Consider the following 19,422-nt stretch of genomic DNA (forward strand, 5'->3'; position numbering starts at 1 on the left):
GCGCCGCGCGGGGCGGAGCGGGACGGGCGGTGGATGATGGGAGCTGTAGTCCCCCGCGCAGCACTGCTCACCCGGTGTCGCGCTCCGCGTACTCTGTTTCCCGGAAGGCAGCGCGGACGGGGGAGAGGCGGGAAGGACGCGCACCCTCTCCGCGCGGGGCATCCTGGGGAGTGTAGTCCTGTGGCCCCGCTGCGGGCAGCGCCGCTAACGGGGCTTCACCGCGCCGGGACTACGCTTCCCAGCGCGCCCCGCGCGGACCGGGCGCTGTCCAGGTGTGTCTCTGCTCGTTTGCATAGCGGTTTTATTTCTCTTAAATTCCTTGATGTTATTGAACTTCAAAACACAGCGGCTACACAGCATGAATCTGACGTGGTTTAATTGCAGGTTTTATGAAATCATAATGTCCTGAGCTGTAACAGAGGCACAGGGATCACGCGGTCCAGCCCACGGCCCTGCACAGGTGTGGTGATGCGTTTTAAAGTACGAGTTTCCTGCCTTGCAGGTGGCAAAGCCTCGTCCCCACCAGCGAACACAGATTTATTCCCTCCAATTCCTTCCACGGGACATTATGTCCAGCTTGCTCCGTGCCTGAGTGACAGTACCTGCTCGGAGTGAAGGAAAACACTCAAGCAATAAATAGCTCAGCTTAGATGAGCAAAGCTTTCTTTACTCACTAGAGCCTATTTTTAGGGCATAAGTTGAGTTTAAGTGTCTCTAATCTTTATACAGAGAACTGGCACAGGGTTTCTCCCATTGTATTTTATTTATAGCTGGGTTTCTCCTACCCAGGGAAATAAGCTTAGTCTCATTACTTCCATTATTATCATTCTGTCTGTCATGATTATTATTCAGTCCATCCACCCGTTTTAGGTCTTGTCTGGAATTACGGTGGATTATCCCACTGATGCCTGTTGCCTTCACACAGAATATCACTTTTGTTGCTAAGAAACTGCTTTTGCATAACAGGCAGCGGGAGCCCAATTTTCACTTCAGCAGCTTCTGAAAGTCACCGGGAGCAGCAGCTGCTCCTGGAGCCAGAGCCAGAGTATCCATGGCAGAATTCCCACGTGAGGTCTGTGCCCGGCGATTGTTCCCTGTGAGGGTGGAATGGGATTCCCAGAGCAGCTGGGGCTGCCCCTGGATCCCTGGCAGTGCCCAAGGCCAGGCTGGACATTGGGGCTGGGAGCAGCCTGGGGCAGTGGAAGGTGTCCCTGCCAGGGCAGGGGTGGCACTGGATGGGCTTTAAGGTCCCTCCAACCCAAAACTTTCCGGAATTCTGTGACACAGCGACTTTGTGTTTGAGAAGAAAAGGGGCAAAGGTCCCTTGAGCATCTCCAGGGTGTCCGTGCTGTGCAAGGGCAGCTCTGTGCACGTCAGGACAGGAGGAATCAGGGAATCCTTGAGGTTGGAAAAGCCCTCCAGGACCATCAAACCCAACTTCTTCCTCAGCCCTGCCCAGGGCTGTGGGAACACACAACTCTGGGCACAAGTTCACCGTGTTTTCACCCAGAAAAAGCCCCTCGAGTTGCATTTGAACACTGTGAACGCTCTGGGTGTGTCTGTGCATCCCCGGGCTGTGAATATCCAACCTGGGAGTGCTCTGTCCCTGTCCCCTCTGTGAACACCCAGTGCAAACCACCAGCCCTCAGGCTGTTTGTGCTGCAGGTCAAGGCACAGACACGGTGACATTTCCTCTCCCCGCTGGCTCTCGTTGCCATGGTGACCAGATGCACTCGCTCTTTTATCTGAAGTATCTATTAACCAAAGCTTCCTATTAATTTCCCCTCCATAGAATCCATTAGGAATTCACCAGAACACCACACAGGCTTTTTAGGTCCCAAACCCACCTCAGAACCCGCCCCCCGTTCCTGGGTGGGCTCAGAGGCATTGTGGGGTGAAGTGCAGCTGATGGAAATGGTTTTTCCATTAATAAGAAATTTCTCAGTAACGAGGGAATAAAGAACAGGAGGAGAAGTGTCACAACAGCCTCTCCCTGTGGATCCCTGGATGTGGAATGTGCTGGAGCCTCAGGACCTCACCCCCAACCTTCCATAGACCAAGCCCCAATGTCCAGCCTGGCCTTGGGCACTGCCAGGGATCCAGGGGCAGCCCCAGCTGCTCTGGGCACCCTGTGCCAGGGCCTCCCCACCCTCACAGGGAACAATTCCTTCCCAAGATCCCATCCAGCCCTGCCCTCTGGCAGTGGGAAGCCATTCCCTGTGCTCTGTCCCTCCAGCCCTTGTCCCCAGTCCCTCTGCAGCTCTCCTGGAGCCCCTTTAGGCCCTGGAAGGGGCTCTGAGCTCTCCCTGGAGCCTTCTCCTCTCCAGGTGAACATTCCCAGCTCTCCCAGCCTGTCCCAAAGTTGGCGCCTCTTTCCTGAACAGCTCCCACTTCTGCTGACACAACAGTTGAGAACAAAGGGTCTGTGCCATCCCTCTGAGGGTGTCAGGGACGTGTGGCTGCTCCTGGGTTCTCCTGCTGAGCTCCAGCTGCTGCTGCTCCTCCGAGGAGCTCCTGGGATCCTCCCCGTGCCAGCAGCAGCTCAGGAATATGGGTGAATGCCAACATCTGGGGCAGAAACGAGGGGCTCAAAGCCCCCATGTCCCTCCCCCACAGGGGACACCTGTGCAGGGCGTTTGGGATAACACAGAAAAAGCCCCAGCCAGAGCTCTGGGAATAAGAGGGGAGTTAAATCCCCGCAGGAGGAAGAGCAGATAAAAAATGAGACGTTGTGACAGGGCTGCCAGGCTGCATGGCAGGAGGGTTAATTTTTTGTGAAACTGCCATTTCATATTCCCTTTCAGACAAGCTGAATTACACGGTGCTGGCTGCTGCAGGAGGAGCATAATTTCCTTCACAGAAATAATGACAGGGTACTTAAAGAGCAAGTGAATGGATGGCTGAAGTACTGGGCAGAGACTTCAGAAATCCAGGCTGAGCCCTCACCTTTAGAGGAGGCTCCTTTGGTGACCTTGGGCCAGTCATTTAATCTTCCTGTGTCTCAATTCCCTGCCAATAACGGGAATAATAACTGTTCTGTCTGCCTGCCTTATTTAGACTGCAAACTCGGAATTTACAGCTTGTGTTTGCTCTGCTTTGAAGCCAAAGAGCTTCAATCTGTGCTGAGGTGTCTGGGACAACCACGATGTACAATGTGGAGAATAACAAAGGGCTGGGATGGATGGTTTGGAACATCCTCAGTGTGAAAGGCTCAAGAATCCCTAATCCATTGCTCCCCATCTCTTCCCTCAAAATGTGGAGAAGTTTGGAGCTGTGCTAAGAGTTCCAAAAGCATCAAAATAATTTAGGAAAAGAATTCATACTGATTTATTGAATCCCTGAGTTCCTTCTGAAGCAGCAAGTGGGTAATTTAGAAACCTGCAGAATTTCCTTTGTGCTCAGTCAGGGCTGCAGCAGCTCCTCAGGTTTTTCAGTGTAAATTGAGGTTTGCAGGCTTCTGTGTACCCAGGTTTTATCCATCTCTTCAGCTTTCAGCAGTTTGTGCTATTTCCTGAAGCCAGGGAAGATGGGTCCCTGCTCCCAGAGCCAGTGAACACCAGATTTTCTCTATAGTTAAGCAATTTACTGTATAAAGGGAACAATTCTAAAAATAGGGAGAAATGGCACCCTGACATTAGCAGGAACGATGACCCAATCCCCAACTTGCTGCAGGGCCTTTGTCCTGTAACTGCCTCCATCAGCAGGGCTGTGATGACATTATTTTCTGTGGTTATGTGGGGCACGAGGCCGCGGGTACCTGGAAGGGAGGATTTTGATCAGCCTGCAGAGGATGAACACGCTGGGGAGGCTTCTGGGGGAACGCTAAATCAAAGTTTCATTTACATCAGACACCAGCCTGGCCATTGCAGCATTAATGGCTGCGCTGCTGCCCTCGGAATTTTGTGTGGGTTTAATGTGTCAGTGGGGAAGTAAAAGACAGGGGGAGAGAGAGTCATTGTGGTTTATGAAGCCTGGATCTTTTCTTTCAGGCACCATCAAATGACAGCAATTTGTAGAGGCTTGAAACTCTTCTGGCAACAGATTTGTGGCTGCCCCACCCCTGGAAGTGTCCCAGGCCGGGCTGGATGGGGCTTGGAGCAGCCTGGGATAGTGGAAGGTGTCCCTGCCCATGGCAGGGGTGGGACTGGAAGAGCTTTAAGGTCCCTTCCAACCCAAACCATTCTGTAATTCCTCAATCACATCTGCCATAGTACCACTGATGTGGGCTGTCCTGAGCCTGGTAGGTTTACAAAAAAAAAAAAAAAAGAAAAAAGAGAAAAGTGCTCGACAGCACGAACAACCCAAATTATTAAAGATATTTCAGTGCTTTTACCACTGGCCTCGGCAGGATTCAGGAGTTTCATTTTCACACCTTAATACCTTTGAGAATGGAGGCTCTGAGTGGTGTTGAAAATTTGTTCTTTTTATATTTTAAAGCCCTGTTGGAAGCAAAGAACTCAACTCTCCAAACAACCCCTGCCAGGCATCGAGGTCCCAGCGGTGTCCGAGTGCCCTGACCCTGCACTGGCGTGCTTGGGGCGGGTTCCTTGGGTCCTGTGCTGGTTTGGGGCTGGGGTAGAGTGAATTTCCTTCTCAGCGGCTGGTTTGGGGCTGTGTTTGGGTTTGTGCTGAGCCCAGGGCTGAGCACTCAGAGATGGTTTTGTTCTTGCTGAGCTCACTCAGAGCCAAGGCCTTCCCTGCCCTTGCTGGGGAGGGGCTGGGGGTGCCTGGGGGGCTGGGAGGAGACACAGCTGGGACAGGTGACCCCAACTGACCCCAGGGATATTTCAGACCGTAGGACATCATGCTCAGGATATAAATGGGGCCAAAGAAGGAACTGGGGGACATTTGGACTGAAGAGCAGAATAAGCCATGACAGGAGCTGCAGCACCCCAAAGCACTTGCACACCCGGGCCGTGGCAGCCTGGGCTGTATGGCAGGCTATGATTTGTTGTCACCTTTACAAACACAACAACAAAATCACTAGTCTTCCACACAGAGCCAGGCCAGGAGAGCAGCACTTCCTCCTCAGGGACGTCCTCCCACATGTCTTCTCCCAGCATCCTTCCTCAGTTCTCATCCTGTAATCCTTGTTCCTGTGTCTCCCTCAGGGATGAATGCTGCCCTTTGCAGCGTTCCTCCTGAGACCACATCAAATCTCCCTGTAATCATCTCTCCAATTTGTGGCTGTTCTCGTGAGTTTCTGCTCCATTTTCTCACTCCAGAGACTCTGTGGGGACATCAGGGCTCAGCAGGGGCTCCTCTTGCCTTACCCTGTGATAAACTTCTCCAGGAGAGCTCTGTCAACCTGTCTGTCTCCCAGCTGTATTTTAGTCTGACTGGAATAAGCAAATGCAATATATGCTGGGGAACTCTGGAGAAAAGAACTCTGCAAAGAAAAAGATAATGATAGTGCCGAGTTTCCTGGAATCCCGCTGAGAGGCTGATTTAAGCAAGGAAAACAAACCCCTTCTGCTGTTTCCTTTCTCTGGATATGTTGATGAGCAATCTTTGGTTCAGGTCCAGCTTTTCTTTCAGTGCCCAGCTTTTCTCTGTTAATACCTCCCGTGGAAGGACAGTGCTGGCTCACACCCATGGAAAGGATCTGACTTTATTCCTTGTCCAATAGATCTTTACTCACCTCAGCCACTGAAATCAGGCAGGGAATGGCCCCTTCCCATCTTCACCCAGCCTGTTTTGGGTACTTTCATAAGCCGGGGGGGAAAAAAGGGAAAGAAATAAACCCATTCCTCAGCAGCCTTGGCTGCTCCTTCCATGGGAGGATGAAGAGTGCAGCAAATGGAGAGGGTTTGGGTTTGCTGCTGCTGGCAGGGGCTGTGCCCCGTGGGAGCTCATGGGGAGCAGTCCCATCCCTCCCTCCCTCTCCCTTTTTATAACATATGTGCTTTCTATGGACACTTTATTCAAACTCCAGATGGGTGTTTCAGTCTGGGGATTTGTGCTGCTCTGAGATAACAGCCTTTTGTGCTGGCCTAGGTAGCAGGAGTGTTTGTGATAGCTGGGGCTGATACCAGGAGGTGTCCAGGTGGTCTTATTTAACAGGGAGCATTAGTGATACTGCCATTTTCCAGGAAATCAGATAAAAGCGGGTCCAGGTGTTACCCAGCACCGTGTTTGTGTAAGGACAGAGCCAACTGCTGAACATGGGGGGACATGTTCTTGTACAAAACTGCTGTCACCCCAAACCTCCCGGGTAAAATTTAACTGGGAGTTGGACTCGGATGATCCTTGTGAGTCCCTTACAACTCAGGATATTCTGTGACTCCAATCTGAGTATGGGGTGGAACAGCAGTGGGTGTGCACTCCTTGTCACACTGGATACGGGTTCACCTGCCTGGCCTTGGATTTCCTACAATTTAACCTAAACCATCACATATTTTCTTCTCTGCCCTCCCACAGAGGGGTCTGCAGTGAAAACGTCTGGGGAGTGAGAAAATATTTAGAAATAAAAATTCAGGACAATTCAGTCTTCAGCCCAAGATAACTGGAAGAGAGGATGAATTGTAAAGAAGAATGAATTTGAGAGAGAAGACAGTTTGGGAAGTGCTGAGCTGGACTGGAATTCCAGGTGACGAGGACACTTTTCAGTCCTTGTTCTGGGACACAGCTCCACAAAGAGATTTACCACAAATCATTGCTAGACAGTCACGTAAAAATCAAGACAGGAGAAGTGTGAGCAAGAGCTCCTCTCTTGGTTTCACACCCAGACATTCCCTGTTCAGAGCGAGGTGTTTTGTAGGAAACATAAATCTCGGGCTGGGAGGCGTGTGAGGTTTTTGTCTAGACTGTCTCCGTGGGGCCGTATTTCTCCATGTGATGTTTTTCAGGAAGGGATCTGCCACTTCTGGTTTATCCCAGAGATTTCAGGAACGTGGCTCCTTGTACTGGTGGCAGCTGGACCTCCCCCCCCTCCTCAGCACGGGGAGGCTCCTTGGTAATTGTTTCTATGGATGGGAACTAAACTTAGCTCCAGAACAGGGGGAAAAAGCCTGTCTGGAAAGAGTGGGCACTCTTGGCCTCCAGCTATCTCCGACCAGGCTCATCACGGAGAGATCCCCAGCTGCACTTCCAGGCTGTAAATTAAACAAACAGTATTTCCTCTACACCAGACCACAGGGAGGGCAGGGAGAACAATGTGGCCTTATTGCTGTTATTTCCTTTGGTTTCAATCTCTGTCCTCTGCCCCCCACCTCCTCCCCAGCCCCGTGTCTCCCACTTTACCCGATTTGTCATTTATTACCGTGTTTTAAAGAGAGGCAGGGGGAAAAATGCTCAGTGCAAATTATATTTTGAGCTGTTGTGCTTTGCCTCTTTGGCGGATAATAAATCTCTCTGGCAATGCTCCTCTGTATAGGATTTGTCATTAAATGCAATTAAACAAACCCTGCAGGTGTCCATGATCAGGCCTGCAGCAGCCCATTCACAACTGCAATGTTATTATCAGCCTGACAACAAAACACCAGATATTTCCTGAGCTCCTCTGATCGATGAGCTTGCCTGACTTGGAACTGGAGGGAGGAGAGAAGGGGGACCAGAGCAGTTCAAATGCTCTTTAGACTTATTGATGGAAAAGTCAAAAAGCTGCTCAGCAATCAGAGGGAAGGTGGAGAGAGAAAAGGGCCAAGGGACAGGAGGGCTAAAAGGGAAAAGTGAGAGAGTTTGGGAGTCAAAAGGCAGAAACAAGGCAACTTATCACAGGGTGCCGTTCCACCCAGTTAGTTGGTTAATGCACAAGACTAGAGTTTAAGAGTCAAGGAAGGTATTTTAGGGATGATTCTTTGGCAGCTGGGCTTTTAGTGTTGAGTCATGTAGCCTCCCTGCCCAAGTCAGCACAATTCCTCTCATCCTAGGACAGGACTTGACTGGGGGGTTATCCTGTTGTCCAGGGATGTCCGTCTGTCTCCACAAACTGTAGCCAAATGGTTGGATCAGACACCCAACTAATTTCAAATCCCACCTGGAAGGGCCAATGGAATTGGACAGGGCTTGGAGCACCCTGGGATAGTGGAAGGTGTCCCTGCCCATGGCAGGGGTGGAACTGGGTGAGCTTTATGGTTCTTCCAGCCCAAACCATTTGGGATTCTGTGACTCTCTGAGTGCAAGTTCTCCCCTATCCTCGTTCACACTGAAGCGTGTCCTGGCACAGCTTTGGGAAGCTGCAGAGGTGCTGCTGACAAGACTTGTCCAAAGCAGATGCAACAACATTCACACCAGAATTATTATGTGCTCTGACAATCAGGAACAGGAAAAAATCTCCTGTGGTTTCTGTCAGCCATCCCAGGCAGCCTGTGGAGTGTGAAGGTCAGGGATTCACAGGGGACTGGCTGCCATCAAGTCCAGTGAGAGAGAAAAATTTGCCAACACTGGTGGAATTCTTCTGCCTGACTCGTTTGCTCAGCTCAGCCTCGGGGTGCTCTCAGGATGAACCTCTTTCCCCTCCTGTCCTCACCCCAGGAATCCTGGTTCAGCCCAGTTGATTCTGAGGCACACACGGAATTGCAGTGACAAGGACAAAGCTCACATTACTGTTCTAGTGCCACCTAAAACAACAGATTTTGGGGTTGGATAAAGGGGGTCAAGTTATCGGTAGTGCCTGTGTAGAGTGTGAGGAGTGATTATTTACTCCTACAATAAAAAGCTTTTGCAGTGGTCTTTGACTAAGGTTTTAGAGCCTTATCTGTAGGGCAAACAGCCTGGGACCGTGTTTGCTGCCATCCGAGGTCACACTGGAATTGTGACAGAAGGAGCCAGGAATTCTGTGATCAAGCCGTGGGTCTCAGAATGAAAATTTCCCTGGAGCCTGCACCCAGACCGCTCTGCAGCACTGGTCTCTGGCTCTCTGACCTTTGTGAAAATCCATGAATAAAATTTATGAATAAGTCTATTTTGCGTGGCCTCTCCTGCAGACCATGGGGACATCTGAGATGGCACTGGGTCAGACCACCTGAGAGCCGTGGATGTGGGCAAACCCAGCATCCGTACTGGAACAGGCATTGCCCCACTCCAGTCCCTTCCACCTCCCTCTGATCCTGCCTGGATTCTGCTCTCGGCCCCGTCTGCCAGAAGCCACGAACGCCTGTGATTCCCTCCCGCGGTGCTGTGAGGTTCGCAGCGGGGCTGAGGCTGTCACACGGGGCCGTGCCCTCTCCTGGGGAAGAGGGACAAGAGCTGGCACGTCCCAGGGCCAGCCCGAGGAGCCGGGGGCTGCTAATGAGCGTCCCTGGGACGGGGCTGCAGCGCTGGGGCTGCTGCGAGCCCTCGGGGACCGTGCAGGAACTGCGGATTTACAGCACGGCAGCAGCGGGGCCGGGGCTGGGGCTGGTGGGGAAAGCCCCGGAGCTTCCATCAGCGCCTGTGAGAGCGGGCAGGGAGCAAATCAAGGGCGCGATGGAAATGCACGACTGATTGGATCGACTTCAGCAAACCAACGCACTTTTTCTCCCCCCTTCCTTCCACTTCTCTTCCTCCCCACCTCCAGCAGTTCCTCTCTCCGCGCTGCTCATCTCCCTTCGTGCACCTCTTACCCGCACTCTCCTCTCTAAACAGGTGCAGTTGCCACTCAATAGACTTTAATTACCACTTCAAGGGCTCTCACCGGGGTCTGCGGGAGGGTGGAGATGAATTTTCCCGAGGATTATGCGTGTGGCTGAGTTCTCTTCAGTCAGATGGTGATATTGCTGCCAACCAGGATCCTTCGAGAGATCGGTTCTTCGGTTCTCTGTGCTTGTGTTAACAAAAAGGAAAACTGCTGCTGAAGGGAAAAAAAAACAACCCAGCCATTACCTGGGTTAATTAGCAGGACAGCAAATGGGTCTGGAGAAAAACATTACAGAAAATTTACAGCCCAGGAGTCCCAGCTGGGCTTCCAAACTATTATTTCTTGCAAATCAGAAGTGGAGAGCTCAGCATCTCGGAAGATTTCTGTGGGAGACTGGGCTCTAAAAATACAAGTTGTTTTTAACCACTTTACCTTTTTTTGCTCCGTGCTCTTCCCATCACGGCTCACTGGAGAGACGCGCTGTTAATGCATCCTGCTGGGGCCCTGGGGATTCCTCCCAGGGAACGTGTGGGTTCGTTCCTGGCTTCAGCACAGTTTGCCTGTGATGGAGGAATTATTCCCAATGTTTAACTAGTAACATAACATTATTTTTATTATTAAGATCCTCTTCAAAAGGCACTCCTGGAGATTGCAGAGCAGCGTACGCCTGTCAGAGCTGCCTGGAATTGTTTGCCCAGGATGTGAGTGTGCACTTGTGAAGATGCACACAGAAATTTGGATGTGTGCTCCTCTGTGCTGTACATGCAGAGAGGAGCTGGGAATATAACAGGATCTTTTTGGGACAAGGGAGATTTCCAAACATTTAAAAAATAATTTCTTTCACTCAACATAAACATTTTTAATTTTTTTTCATTAAATGAAATGCAGGAAGGAGATTTTTGTAGCAAATTAAGCAACATTTTCTTCTGCCACAATTAAGTTTGTTTTCCTAAACAAGAAATTCAGCAAACTGGGGAAATACTGCAGCCAAACGTGCAGTTTTGCAGATGTAATTTCCATGAAACATTTTGCCTGGCTCCAAAACAGCTGGGTATGTGCAACATCCGGGCTTCTGTTTGGCTTCTGTCCTGGTCTGGTGCTGGCAGCAGAGTCCGTGTGGGCTCTGCTCTCCCAATCCACCCGGGATAGCTGGGGCTGAGCTCATCCCACTGAGCCAGCCGGTGCTCCTGGGGCAGTGTCCAGGCTCCTCTCAGCCCTCAGGCATTATCCCAAGCAATGAGACTCTGGCTGAGGCTCCCACCTGCAGTCCTGTCTTGCACCCCTCCAGCTCTGTCTGCCCCTCGCGCTCGCGTCTCTGGGATTGTGCTGGAACCTGCAGCACAGAGACAGAAGAGAGGAAGGAAGGAGGGAGGGATGGACAACACTGATGGAGTGGTTGATGGTCGGACTTGATGACCCAAACTCAAGGGCTCTGTGCAATACTCTGGAGAAAGAGCAGAGTGACCATAACACATGTCAGCCCTGAGGCATCGCCTCAGTCCCTGGGAATGTTCTGTTCCTCCTTCCTCAGGCTCAGGATGGAGCTGCGCCCCGATAAGTGAGGAGGTGGAAGGCACAGGGCCTGAGATGGGAAAAGGAAGGGTCACAGGGATGTGCCCATGAGAGTCTTCTCCCTGTGCAAGCACCACAGATCTGTAGCTCTGTCTCTGGGCTTCCTCCTCACTAGGGGGATCCATTCCCCTCTTCCTCCTGTACTTCTCCACCTGCACTCCCTCTCCTTCTCCTGCCCTCCTGACATTCCCACTCTCATTTCTCAGGTTCTCTCCTTCTCATGTAACTTGTTCTTTCAGCTTCTATGATTTAAAATCCTTCTGCCTTCATCACCTCTTCCTCCCACCCTTCCTTTCCTTGTGCATTCTGATTTCCAGGCCAAACCACCACATGTTTTCTTGCCACTTCTGCAGGACTGGGATGAACATTGATCACAGCCATCTCAAGCCCATCTCTCCTTTTTCCCAAAGAGCCGATGAAAATGTCACCCATGAGATAATCATCATGTTGCTTACATCCCTTAATTGCTCTCAAAGTACACGTCGAGGCTTCGGAGCCTCTTTGAAAGGCAGGTTCTGGCCTTTGGCACATTATTGACAGGCTGTTGATAGGCCCCTTTGTTGAGGAGCAATTTTGTCCTTTTTCCTGTACAATTTTTTGGGTTTTTTAAAGACAGCCCTTTCAGAGAGAGTAGATTTTTAAAATAGAGCTGAGCTTTGAATGAACAGGCATCAGAGTTATTCCCGAGGAGCAGTGGCACATGTGGGAGAGGAGAGCTACCAGCACACTTTGTGCAGGACTCTGTACAGGAAATCAAACTGAGATGACAAATGGCTTCATCCTTGTTGCTTTTTAGTCCTTCCCCTCTCAGGCCTGAAAATTAGATGTTTATTTGCAGGGTATTACTAAAGCATTGGATATCTTGTGTGTTCCAGTGCATTGTTCCATGGTAAACAGCAGAAAGTTGACACTTCAGCTGTGCAGTGACTCATTTGTATCTATTAATGATAATTCTTAGGGGGTTTTAATACCTGCTGATTAAAGTGGACTGAGATTTCCTCATCACAACAGCCCCTCCTGGTCTCAAAAGCTTTGCAGGTCTGGAGCAAGGGAACAGAACAGAACCAAGCACACAGACAGAGCCTCCCTCGGCAGCGCGGCGCCTGTGGCTCCTACCTGAGCCTCAGCTGCTGACTCCCGTAGGACACACAGGCTTTAAAGTCACCTCTTTAACAAAGATTCATTTTAATGTGCCCCTGGTGTGAGCCAGGGTCACACTGGGGCAGAGGCTGCAGGTACCTCTCAAGGTAACCCCACCATAGCCTCTGGCACGGCCGAGCTCCACGCTCCAAGACAACTTCCAACGCAACCCTGTGCAAAATCCCCGGGCTCTTTGCAACTCAGCCGCAACCCTCAGAGAAATTAAATTCTTTCCTTTCTGAAACAATGTCCCTTGGAATGATTTTGCCCTTAATGAGCCCCGACTGAGCTGCTGTGTTCTGGAGCCACTGGTGTGCATGTTAACGAGGAGCTCTCTCCGTGTGGAAGTGTGGAGATGGCTGGCCCTGTAATGGGAGTCTGTTCAGCATCCTAAGTCCCGCATTAGGCTGTGCCTGTAGGAACCCTGGGATGTTCCAGAGAGACTGCCTGAAGGTAATCATCTCTCCCAGCCTCCTGGCTGCCCCTAACCAAGTGCTCAGCTTGCAGCTATTCCAGGAACCACTGCGGAGATGATAAAGTTTAGCCCCTAATGCATTCACCAGCAACAAGGTGGGGAAAGTGCCCGTTGGTTGGGGATGAAAAGGAAAAAGGCAAAGGGCTGTGGTATCCAGAGAAACCTCCAGCTTTGGTTCTTGAACCCTGTGAGGGACTGGAAGCCCTGGAATTTCATTTTCTCTGAGTGGGTTCAAATCATGAGCAATACTCAAAAAACATTGTCTGCCTCAAATTTATCGTAGAGTCCTGATTGATTCAAATGACACATCCCAGTACTTCCCATCCCAGAAACCAATTTCATACATCACATCCACTTAAATACACATCGTGCAACAGATATATATACACATATACACACACACACATTTCGATCAGTGTATGTTACACAGAACAAGTCCATTCTTTAAAAATTCTGGAAAAAGAGTTCTTCCAAACCCACTCCCTCATTGACAGACCAGCAGAAAGACATAACACCTCTCCTCCAGAAAAATATATCAGCTCATTTATTTTTAAAAATTGTGAACTCATTAGCTGGTAATTAATGTTCCACCCACCTGTGCAGCCCCTCGTGAGGTCACGTAAAACCTGCCCAGAGCTCCAAGCCCACCTTCGTCAACACAGAGTGAGAACTGCTGAGATAAAATGTTATCTGAATTAGATGGGGAGGATTAGAAAGGTGATAAAAGCTAAGCCAGGAGAAAACCAGACGATAAATAGGTCTGGCAAGATAGATGGATAATCTTCCTCCCAGGCCAAACCTGACCAAATAATCACCTTTTTCTGTTCTCTGGTTCCATTTGCTCTCAGATCACCAGAGCTTTACAGATATCTGGAATATGATATATGGAAATGGGGATCACAAGGTCTGTCTTTATGGACAAGGGATCTGAGGTGCCTCATTTAGGAATGGCTTTAGGTTTCAGATTAGGGTTGCAAAAATCCATCAAACCTTTGCCTTTTCTTGGTTTGTTTCTCATCTCTCGCTGTGCCTCGGGCAGGGCCAAGGAGGAGCTGGTCAAACCAGAGCTGCAGCCACCTTTTCCCAGCTGAGCCAGAGTGGGAGTCAGTCCTGTCCTCTCCCGAGTGTGTCCCTGTCACCAGCATCTGTCACCAGAGCCAGGCACTGTGCAAGGGCACAGCTCTGCTCCTGCTCGCTGATCCTGGTGGGATCTGCCTTCAGCCGTGCACCTGGCCATGGGATCAGGGGAACTGTCCTCCTGTCCCCTCTGCTTTCAGGCTACCGATTATCTCTGAGCAGATCTAAACAACCCATTGGAGCAACTGAAAACTCTTTGAACATTCCGAGCTCTGAGGCGCTTTCCCAGCTGGGAGAAGGGTTTGTCTGAACTGGCCTTTGCTCTCCTCGCTCCTGAGAAATTCCCGTTTCTCCTGATCCGTGCAAGGTCCGAGCCTGCAAAGCACTGCCCTTTTCTGGAGCCTCTGCCCTCCAGATGGGGACTCCTTGTCTGAGGGGAGAAACTAAGGAAAGTTTTCCATCTCTTCACAGCATTGATTTCTCCACCAACATTCGACTGGCAACACGGAACAACAGAATATTTGATTAGCCAGAATTACAGACCACAACATTAATAATTTTGTGAGCTGAACTGAAAAGATTTGCACTTGTTCTCAGTGGGAATGGTGCAATTCTCTCCTTTCTAATAGAAACTTTGCTCTAATGGCAGGGTGCATTGTCATCCCATGGGAGCAAGTACTGACTATTGCCTCTGATTTTGAGGGGCTTGAATCCATGCAATTTTCACCTGTGCTGGAATCTTGTAGGTGGGCTGTTCATCATGGCTCTGGATTTTCAAAAGAAGTTAGCAATTCTGGATACCTTATATTTGTGTTTGAGACACTTGGAAAGGGACCGATTACAAGAGGCAGGTGCTTAGAAGTCCCTGAAAATCAGGATTAATTGGAATATGTCATGCTGGGCACCTGAAAACACTCGAATGCTTTGGAAAATCATAAGGGAGGGAGTTGTGTTTCTGAACATGACTGGAGAAGAACGTACAGTCTTAAGTAACACAGGATAAAGAGAAGATCTTTGCATAACATTATGGAAACATCCTTTAATCCTCAGTGCAGTCAAGTGCTTGAATTTAGTTTGATTCCTGAGGGAGTTCAGTGCTGAAGTTTGTGCAAGTGCATTTGTATTCTCCTGAAGTGGAGCCTGATATTGTGTAAGTTACTGTAGGTTTATGAAAAATTCTGAGTCTTCAAATTAAAATAAATCAAAAGGTAAAGTTCTTCTCTCAGGGACATGCAGGGTTTGCTGCTCACCTGCAGTGCTCACCTGCAGAGCCACAGGCTGTGCCATGAAAGATCTTTTCTTTGCACTTCCTAAACCCCCGAGCCAGAGTCCCAGAGTTGGAATTGTTAAGTGCTGAGCACACACGGAACACAATTTCCATGTCCCAAGGAGCTTTAAGGTCTCTTCCAACCCAAACCTTTCTGTCATTCTATGATTTGGGTGAGCAGAAAAAACCAAATCCTTTGCTCAGACTTCCCTGAGGTCTCACTCTGGCCTGAATCCTGCAGGACTGGGGGGGTGTAGCCTGGGGCCAGCGTGAGGCAGGACTAGGTGTGCCCCGGAGCAGGGCTGGGCTTGGCACACGTTGAGTGCAGGGTTTGAGAGAGGCTGAAGGTGAACCCGCTGCAGGTGTCTGGGGCAGAACAAATCCCTGCTAAAGGCAGAACAACCTCGCCCTGTTTATCCAGGCTCAAAAGCTGTCGCAGATCTTGCGTCTGAAATCCACTCTCTTTTTCCTGCTGAGATTCCCAAGCACCTCCCAGTCTCCCAGCTACTACCAGATGCCACGATTGCGGTGGAGTGGCAGCGACGCACAGACAAATATTTGTGCAAGGCACACAGAGCCAGGAGCCTGGAACATTGTCTGTGTGGTGGGAGGGGGAGAGGGCAAGGAGGATCCTGCCTTTAAGAGGATTTATTTCTATTGAATTTTAAATAACAAACATCTGTATGTCTGTATGGTGTTTATTCCTAGCAAAACTTCAAATATTTCCTTCCAGCAGGTGATGTGGGACCCTCCTGCCAGATTGATTTCCAGTTTGCTCATTTTGAAGAATACTTAAAAGGTCAGGAATTAAACTGAATTAAGCTCAGACCTTACCCTGAGTTCCCTGTTCTTCAGAGACCTCTGTCAGGGACAGGGTTGGATCCATCTATGAAATCTACAGGAAATTGCCAGTTAAAAAAAAAACAAAACAAACCAAAAACAAAAAAGTGACAAAATATGCCCTGAACAAATGGAAATGAAACTTTGATTAAGCAAGACTGCACAATACAAAATTTAGTTAGCTTTGAGGATATGATATCATCTGTCCTACTATTTTTTATACTAAATATGAAATCTGATTAGGCAATTTCCCAGAATGTGGAGATAAACCCGTAAAAGAAGGAATAGGTATTTGGTGCAATATAATTTCCCAGCTTCTTCTGCATGGCTTTTTGGGCTAGAAGGTGAAGAACACGATTTTTTCCCCTTGTTTTTACAGCAGAACTTCAGAGGGAAAAGCCTGATATTGTTGTTGGCAGAGACAAGGCACTGCCCAGAGTGAACCTCAGCAGTTGTTGCACTCAGGACAGATCCGAGGCACCGTGTGCACCCAGAACTGATGGGAGATGTTAAAAGATTTACAGAGAGATAACAAAGATATCTCTCCACTCCAATTCCATAGGGAAACATTTCCACCCTTAGTTCGTTCAATGTCTATAAAATATGTCTAAAGGCTGCATGGATACTCAAGGCCTGAAAGGAAATAACTTTCTTTTCAAGTGTTTTTCTTCTTTTTCCCCAAAATACTTAATTCTGAAATAACAAATAGGAGTTTCCTTAAGATGGAGAACAGCTTGTTTCCTTTTCCTCTCAGAGACCAACATTACTCAGGAAAAACACAAGTGTAAGAACAGGAGATGTGGCCAGGCTGAGCCTGGATTAAATCACCTCCTTGAGCCTCTGTTCAGCAAAGCGTTTAAACACACATTTAGCAGAGCTGGGGGCGAATTTCCAATGAACAGGGATTCATTGAGGGAATATCTCAGCTTCCAAAAATGGAGATAAAACAAATGCAGCAAATCACTTCAGCTGGCAATAGCTCTGTGAAATGCTTAATTTCCAAAGTGCTCAAACACTTCAACATTTTATATTTTTTTATTTTCTATATTAGATCCTTGGTTTAATAATCTAAAGAGGAAAAAATGTTTTATTTCAGCTTGAGTCAAAGATAAATACTTTTTTGTTTTAATTTTGTCAAAATTAAAACCAAAAACCAATTGCTTTGTTTAATTTAATCACACTCAATTTTTTTTATCTGGAGGGGAGCGTTTTGGGAAAAAATCCACCTTGATTTAGCCACTGAGCACTTCAATATAACACAATCTGTCAATGGACCCAAAGCATGCCACTACTGTGAGGCAGATTTTGAGTAGTCAGATAGAATCAACTATGGAGGAAAAAAAATTTCAAATAACTGTTCGTGAAGCATCATCTCCCAACAGTCTCTTGGTGAAATGTCCTGTTTCTCCTACAAACTAGGGAATTTTAAGAGCAACTTTACACGTGAACTACCAGTCAGACACATTTTCAAAACGAGAGTGTTGGGTTTTCCAGCATAAAGCTTTGATGTTGAGTAGATGGAAAGTGCCGGTTACATTTGGGTTCATGTAATCATTCCTTGCTTCCCAAATGTTTTTGCTCCCTGCCCTACCCGAGGCTGTGAGTGTGTCTTACCTGGGGCTGGCAGGGATGTTTGGAAAACGCATCCCTCCCAATGTCCCTTCCCACCTCGTCCAGCCCTCGGCTCTCAGCCAGACCCCAAGTACCTCCCGAGTGCCGTGCTCGGGGCAGTGGGACGGCTCCCGGCCCTTTTGTGTCCGTGCCGGGCAGGGCTGGATCGGGACACGGCCCGGGCATCCCTGTGCGGCACCGGGTACCTGCGGGCGGGTGACCGGGATGTGCCGCTCCCCTTCCTCCCCTCTCCCGCCGAGCCCCCTCCGCGCTGGACTCACTCTGGCCCCGGCGAACAGTCCAAGCGCTGCCTCGGTGGCTCTGGGTGGGCGGTGATGTCCCGGGAGAGTCCTGCCCGCACCCGCCGGTGTCCGGTGCCGTTCCCGGTGCCGGGCTCGTGTCCCGGTCCAGCCCCGCCTGGGAGGCGCCGCCGGGCGCTGTCCGTGGTGCTGATCCGCGGCCCCACCGCCGGGATCCGGCCGGGATCTCCCCGGGACAGCCCCGGCCCCTCCGCCCCGGCTGCCCCCAGGGCCGGGAGAGAGCGGCCCCTTCCCCCGAGCGCTCCCCGCACCCGCCGGGTCCCTGCGCCGCAGAACCCGCCCGGCAGAGGCGGCACCGGCTCCACAGGTGGCGGGGAGCCCCTCGCAGCGTCCCCGAGCCGCCTCCGCACCTGCGGGGCTCACCTGTCCCTGGGTCACCTGAGCGGCGGAGGGGCCCTGGAAGCTGCCCTGCCTCTGCCTCGGGGCTTTTATGGCCCGCCGGGGGGGCGGCGGGCGGAGCGCCCGGGCGGGGACTCCGCGCCTCGGCCAACGGCAGCGGCCGCTCCGGGCAGCTGCGGCAGCATTACATCATGGGACCGCCCGCCTTCAGTGTAAGAGTCTCACCGGCGGCTCGGCAGCGGGGCCGCACGGCAACAGGTCTGTCCGGGGAGCAGTGAGCTCTGGAAACGGGGGAGCGGGCTCCGAGCTCTCCCCGGGAGGGACAGGGGCTGGGAACAGCGGGAGCAGACTGCTGGGAGAGCCCATCTGCATCTCCCCGCGCCCCAGCGTGAGCACGGAAGCTTTGCTTTGTGGGGGTCACTCGCTCCGGATTTCCCAGGACCAAACGCCACCAGCCTGTCCTCTCCATCCTGCCACAGTGTCCCTTGGCCTGCGGGGCTCGTACCCTCTGGTTTCTCACTCCAATGGACAAGCCAAGTTTCACCCTAAATTCTCAGCCCTTATCATCCTATTTTTGGGGCTTGCACAAACCCCAACCCTCCATTTCTTCCCATAGACACTGAGCTGAAAGACAGCCCAGATCTGAGTACCTGGAATCCGTTTGGATCTCTCCTGTTTCCAGGGCAAGGAGGTCAGACAGCTATTCCCTCAAGTGTGCCAAGGAGCACAGCATTCACCACAGAAAACAAATTTATTTCCTAAACCTCACCTCCAGAAACACTCGTGTTCCTGGGTTTGCCTGGGGGTGTCAGCAGACATGGGTTTGAGTTGCACCTCTAAGATGGAAAATACGCAGGTTGTAGACACCAATTTTTCAAGACTCCCCTAAGTTACCCTAGATTGCCAGTCTGGTGGGTAAAGCTTTGTCTCCTGGTGTATCCTGTGCATGGGATGTGTTACCAGATTACACCAAAGGAAAATAATAATTGGTTGCAACATTAATTAGATAGGTATCAAAATGGTCCAGAGTTGGAGGCTTGGTCTGGGTAATACTTGAGATCTCTGGGTAATACTTGAGACCCCCATTCAGGTCTATTTTGGGAAATTCCTGCTTCAAATGGATCCCTGCGAGTAAATATGGAGCTCTTAAGACCTTTAAGTTAGAGCAGATGACATGAAGGAGCCCATTTTCGAGTGGCACTGGATGCTATTCAAATTACAG

General features: G+C 50.2%; 1 long non-coding RNA gene across 1 annotated transcript; it reads right to left on the bottom strand.

Moving 5' to 3' along the window:
- Positions 1-9,501: 9,501 nt before the first annotated feature.
- LOC138099618 (uncharacterized) lies at positions 9,502-17,964 on the bottom strand. Its single transcript, XR_011146745.1, has 6 exons — positions 17,823-17,964; positions 15,925-15,985; positions 13,342-13,416; positions 10,821-10,892; positions 9,992-10,119; positions 9,502-9,744 (listed from the first exon to the last, which is right to left on the bottom strand). It is a non-coding gene; the product is annotated as an uncharacterized lncRNA (long non-coding RNA).
- Positions 17,965-19,422: the final 1,458 nt, after the last annotated feature.

Source organism: Aphelocoma coerulescens, chromosome 28 (genome assembly GCF_041296385.1).
Source record: "Aphelocoma coerulescens isolate FSJ_1873_10779 chromosome 28, UR_Acoe_1.0, whole genome shotgun sequence".
In the NCBI taxonomy this organism is placed as follows: domain Eukaryota; kingdom Metazoa; phylum Chordata; class Aves; order Passeriformes; family Corvidae; genus Aphelocoma; species Aphelocoma coerulescens.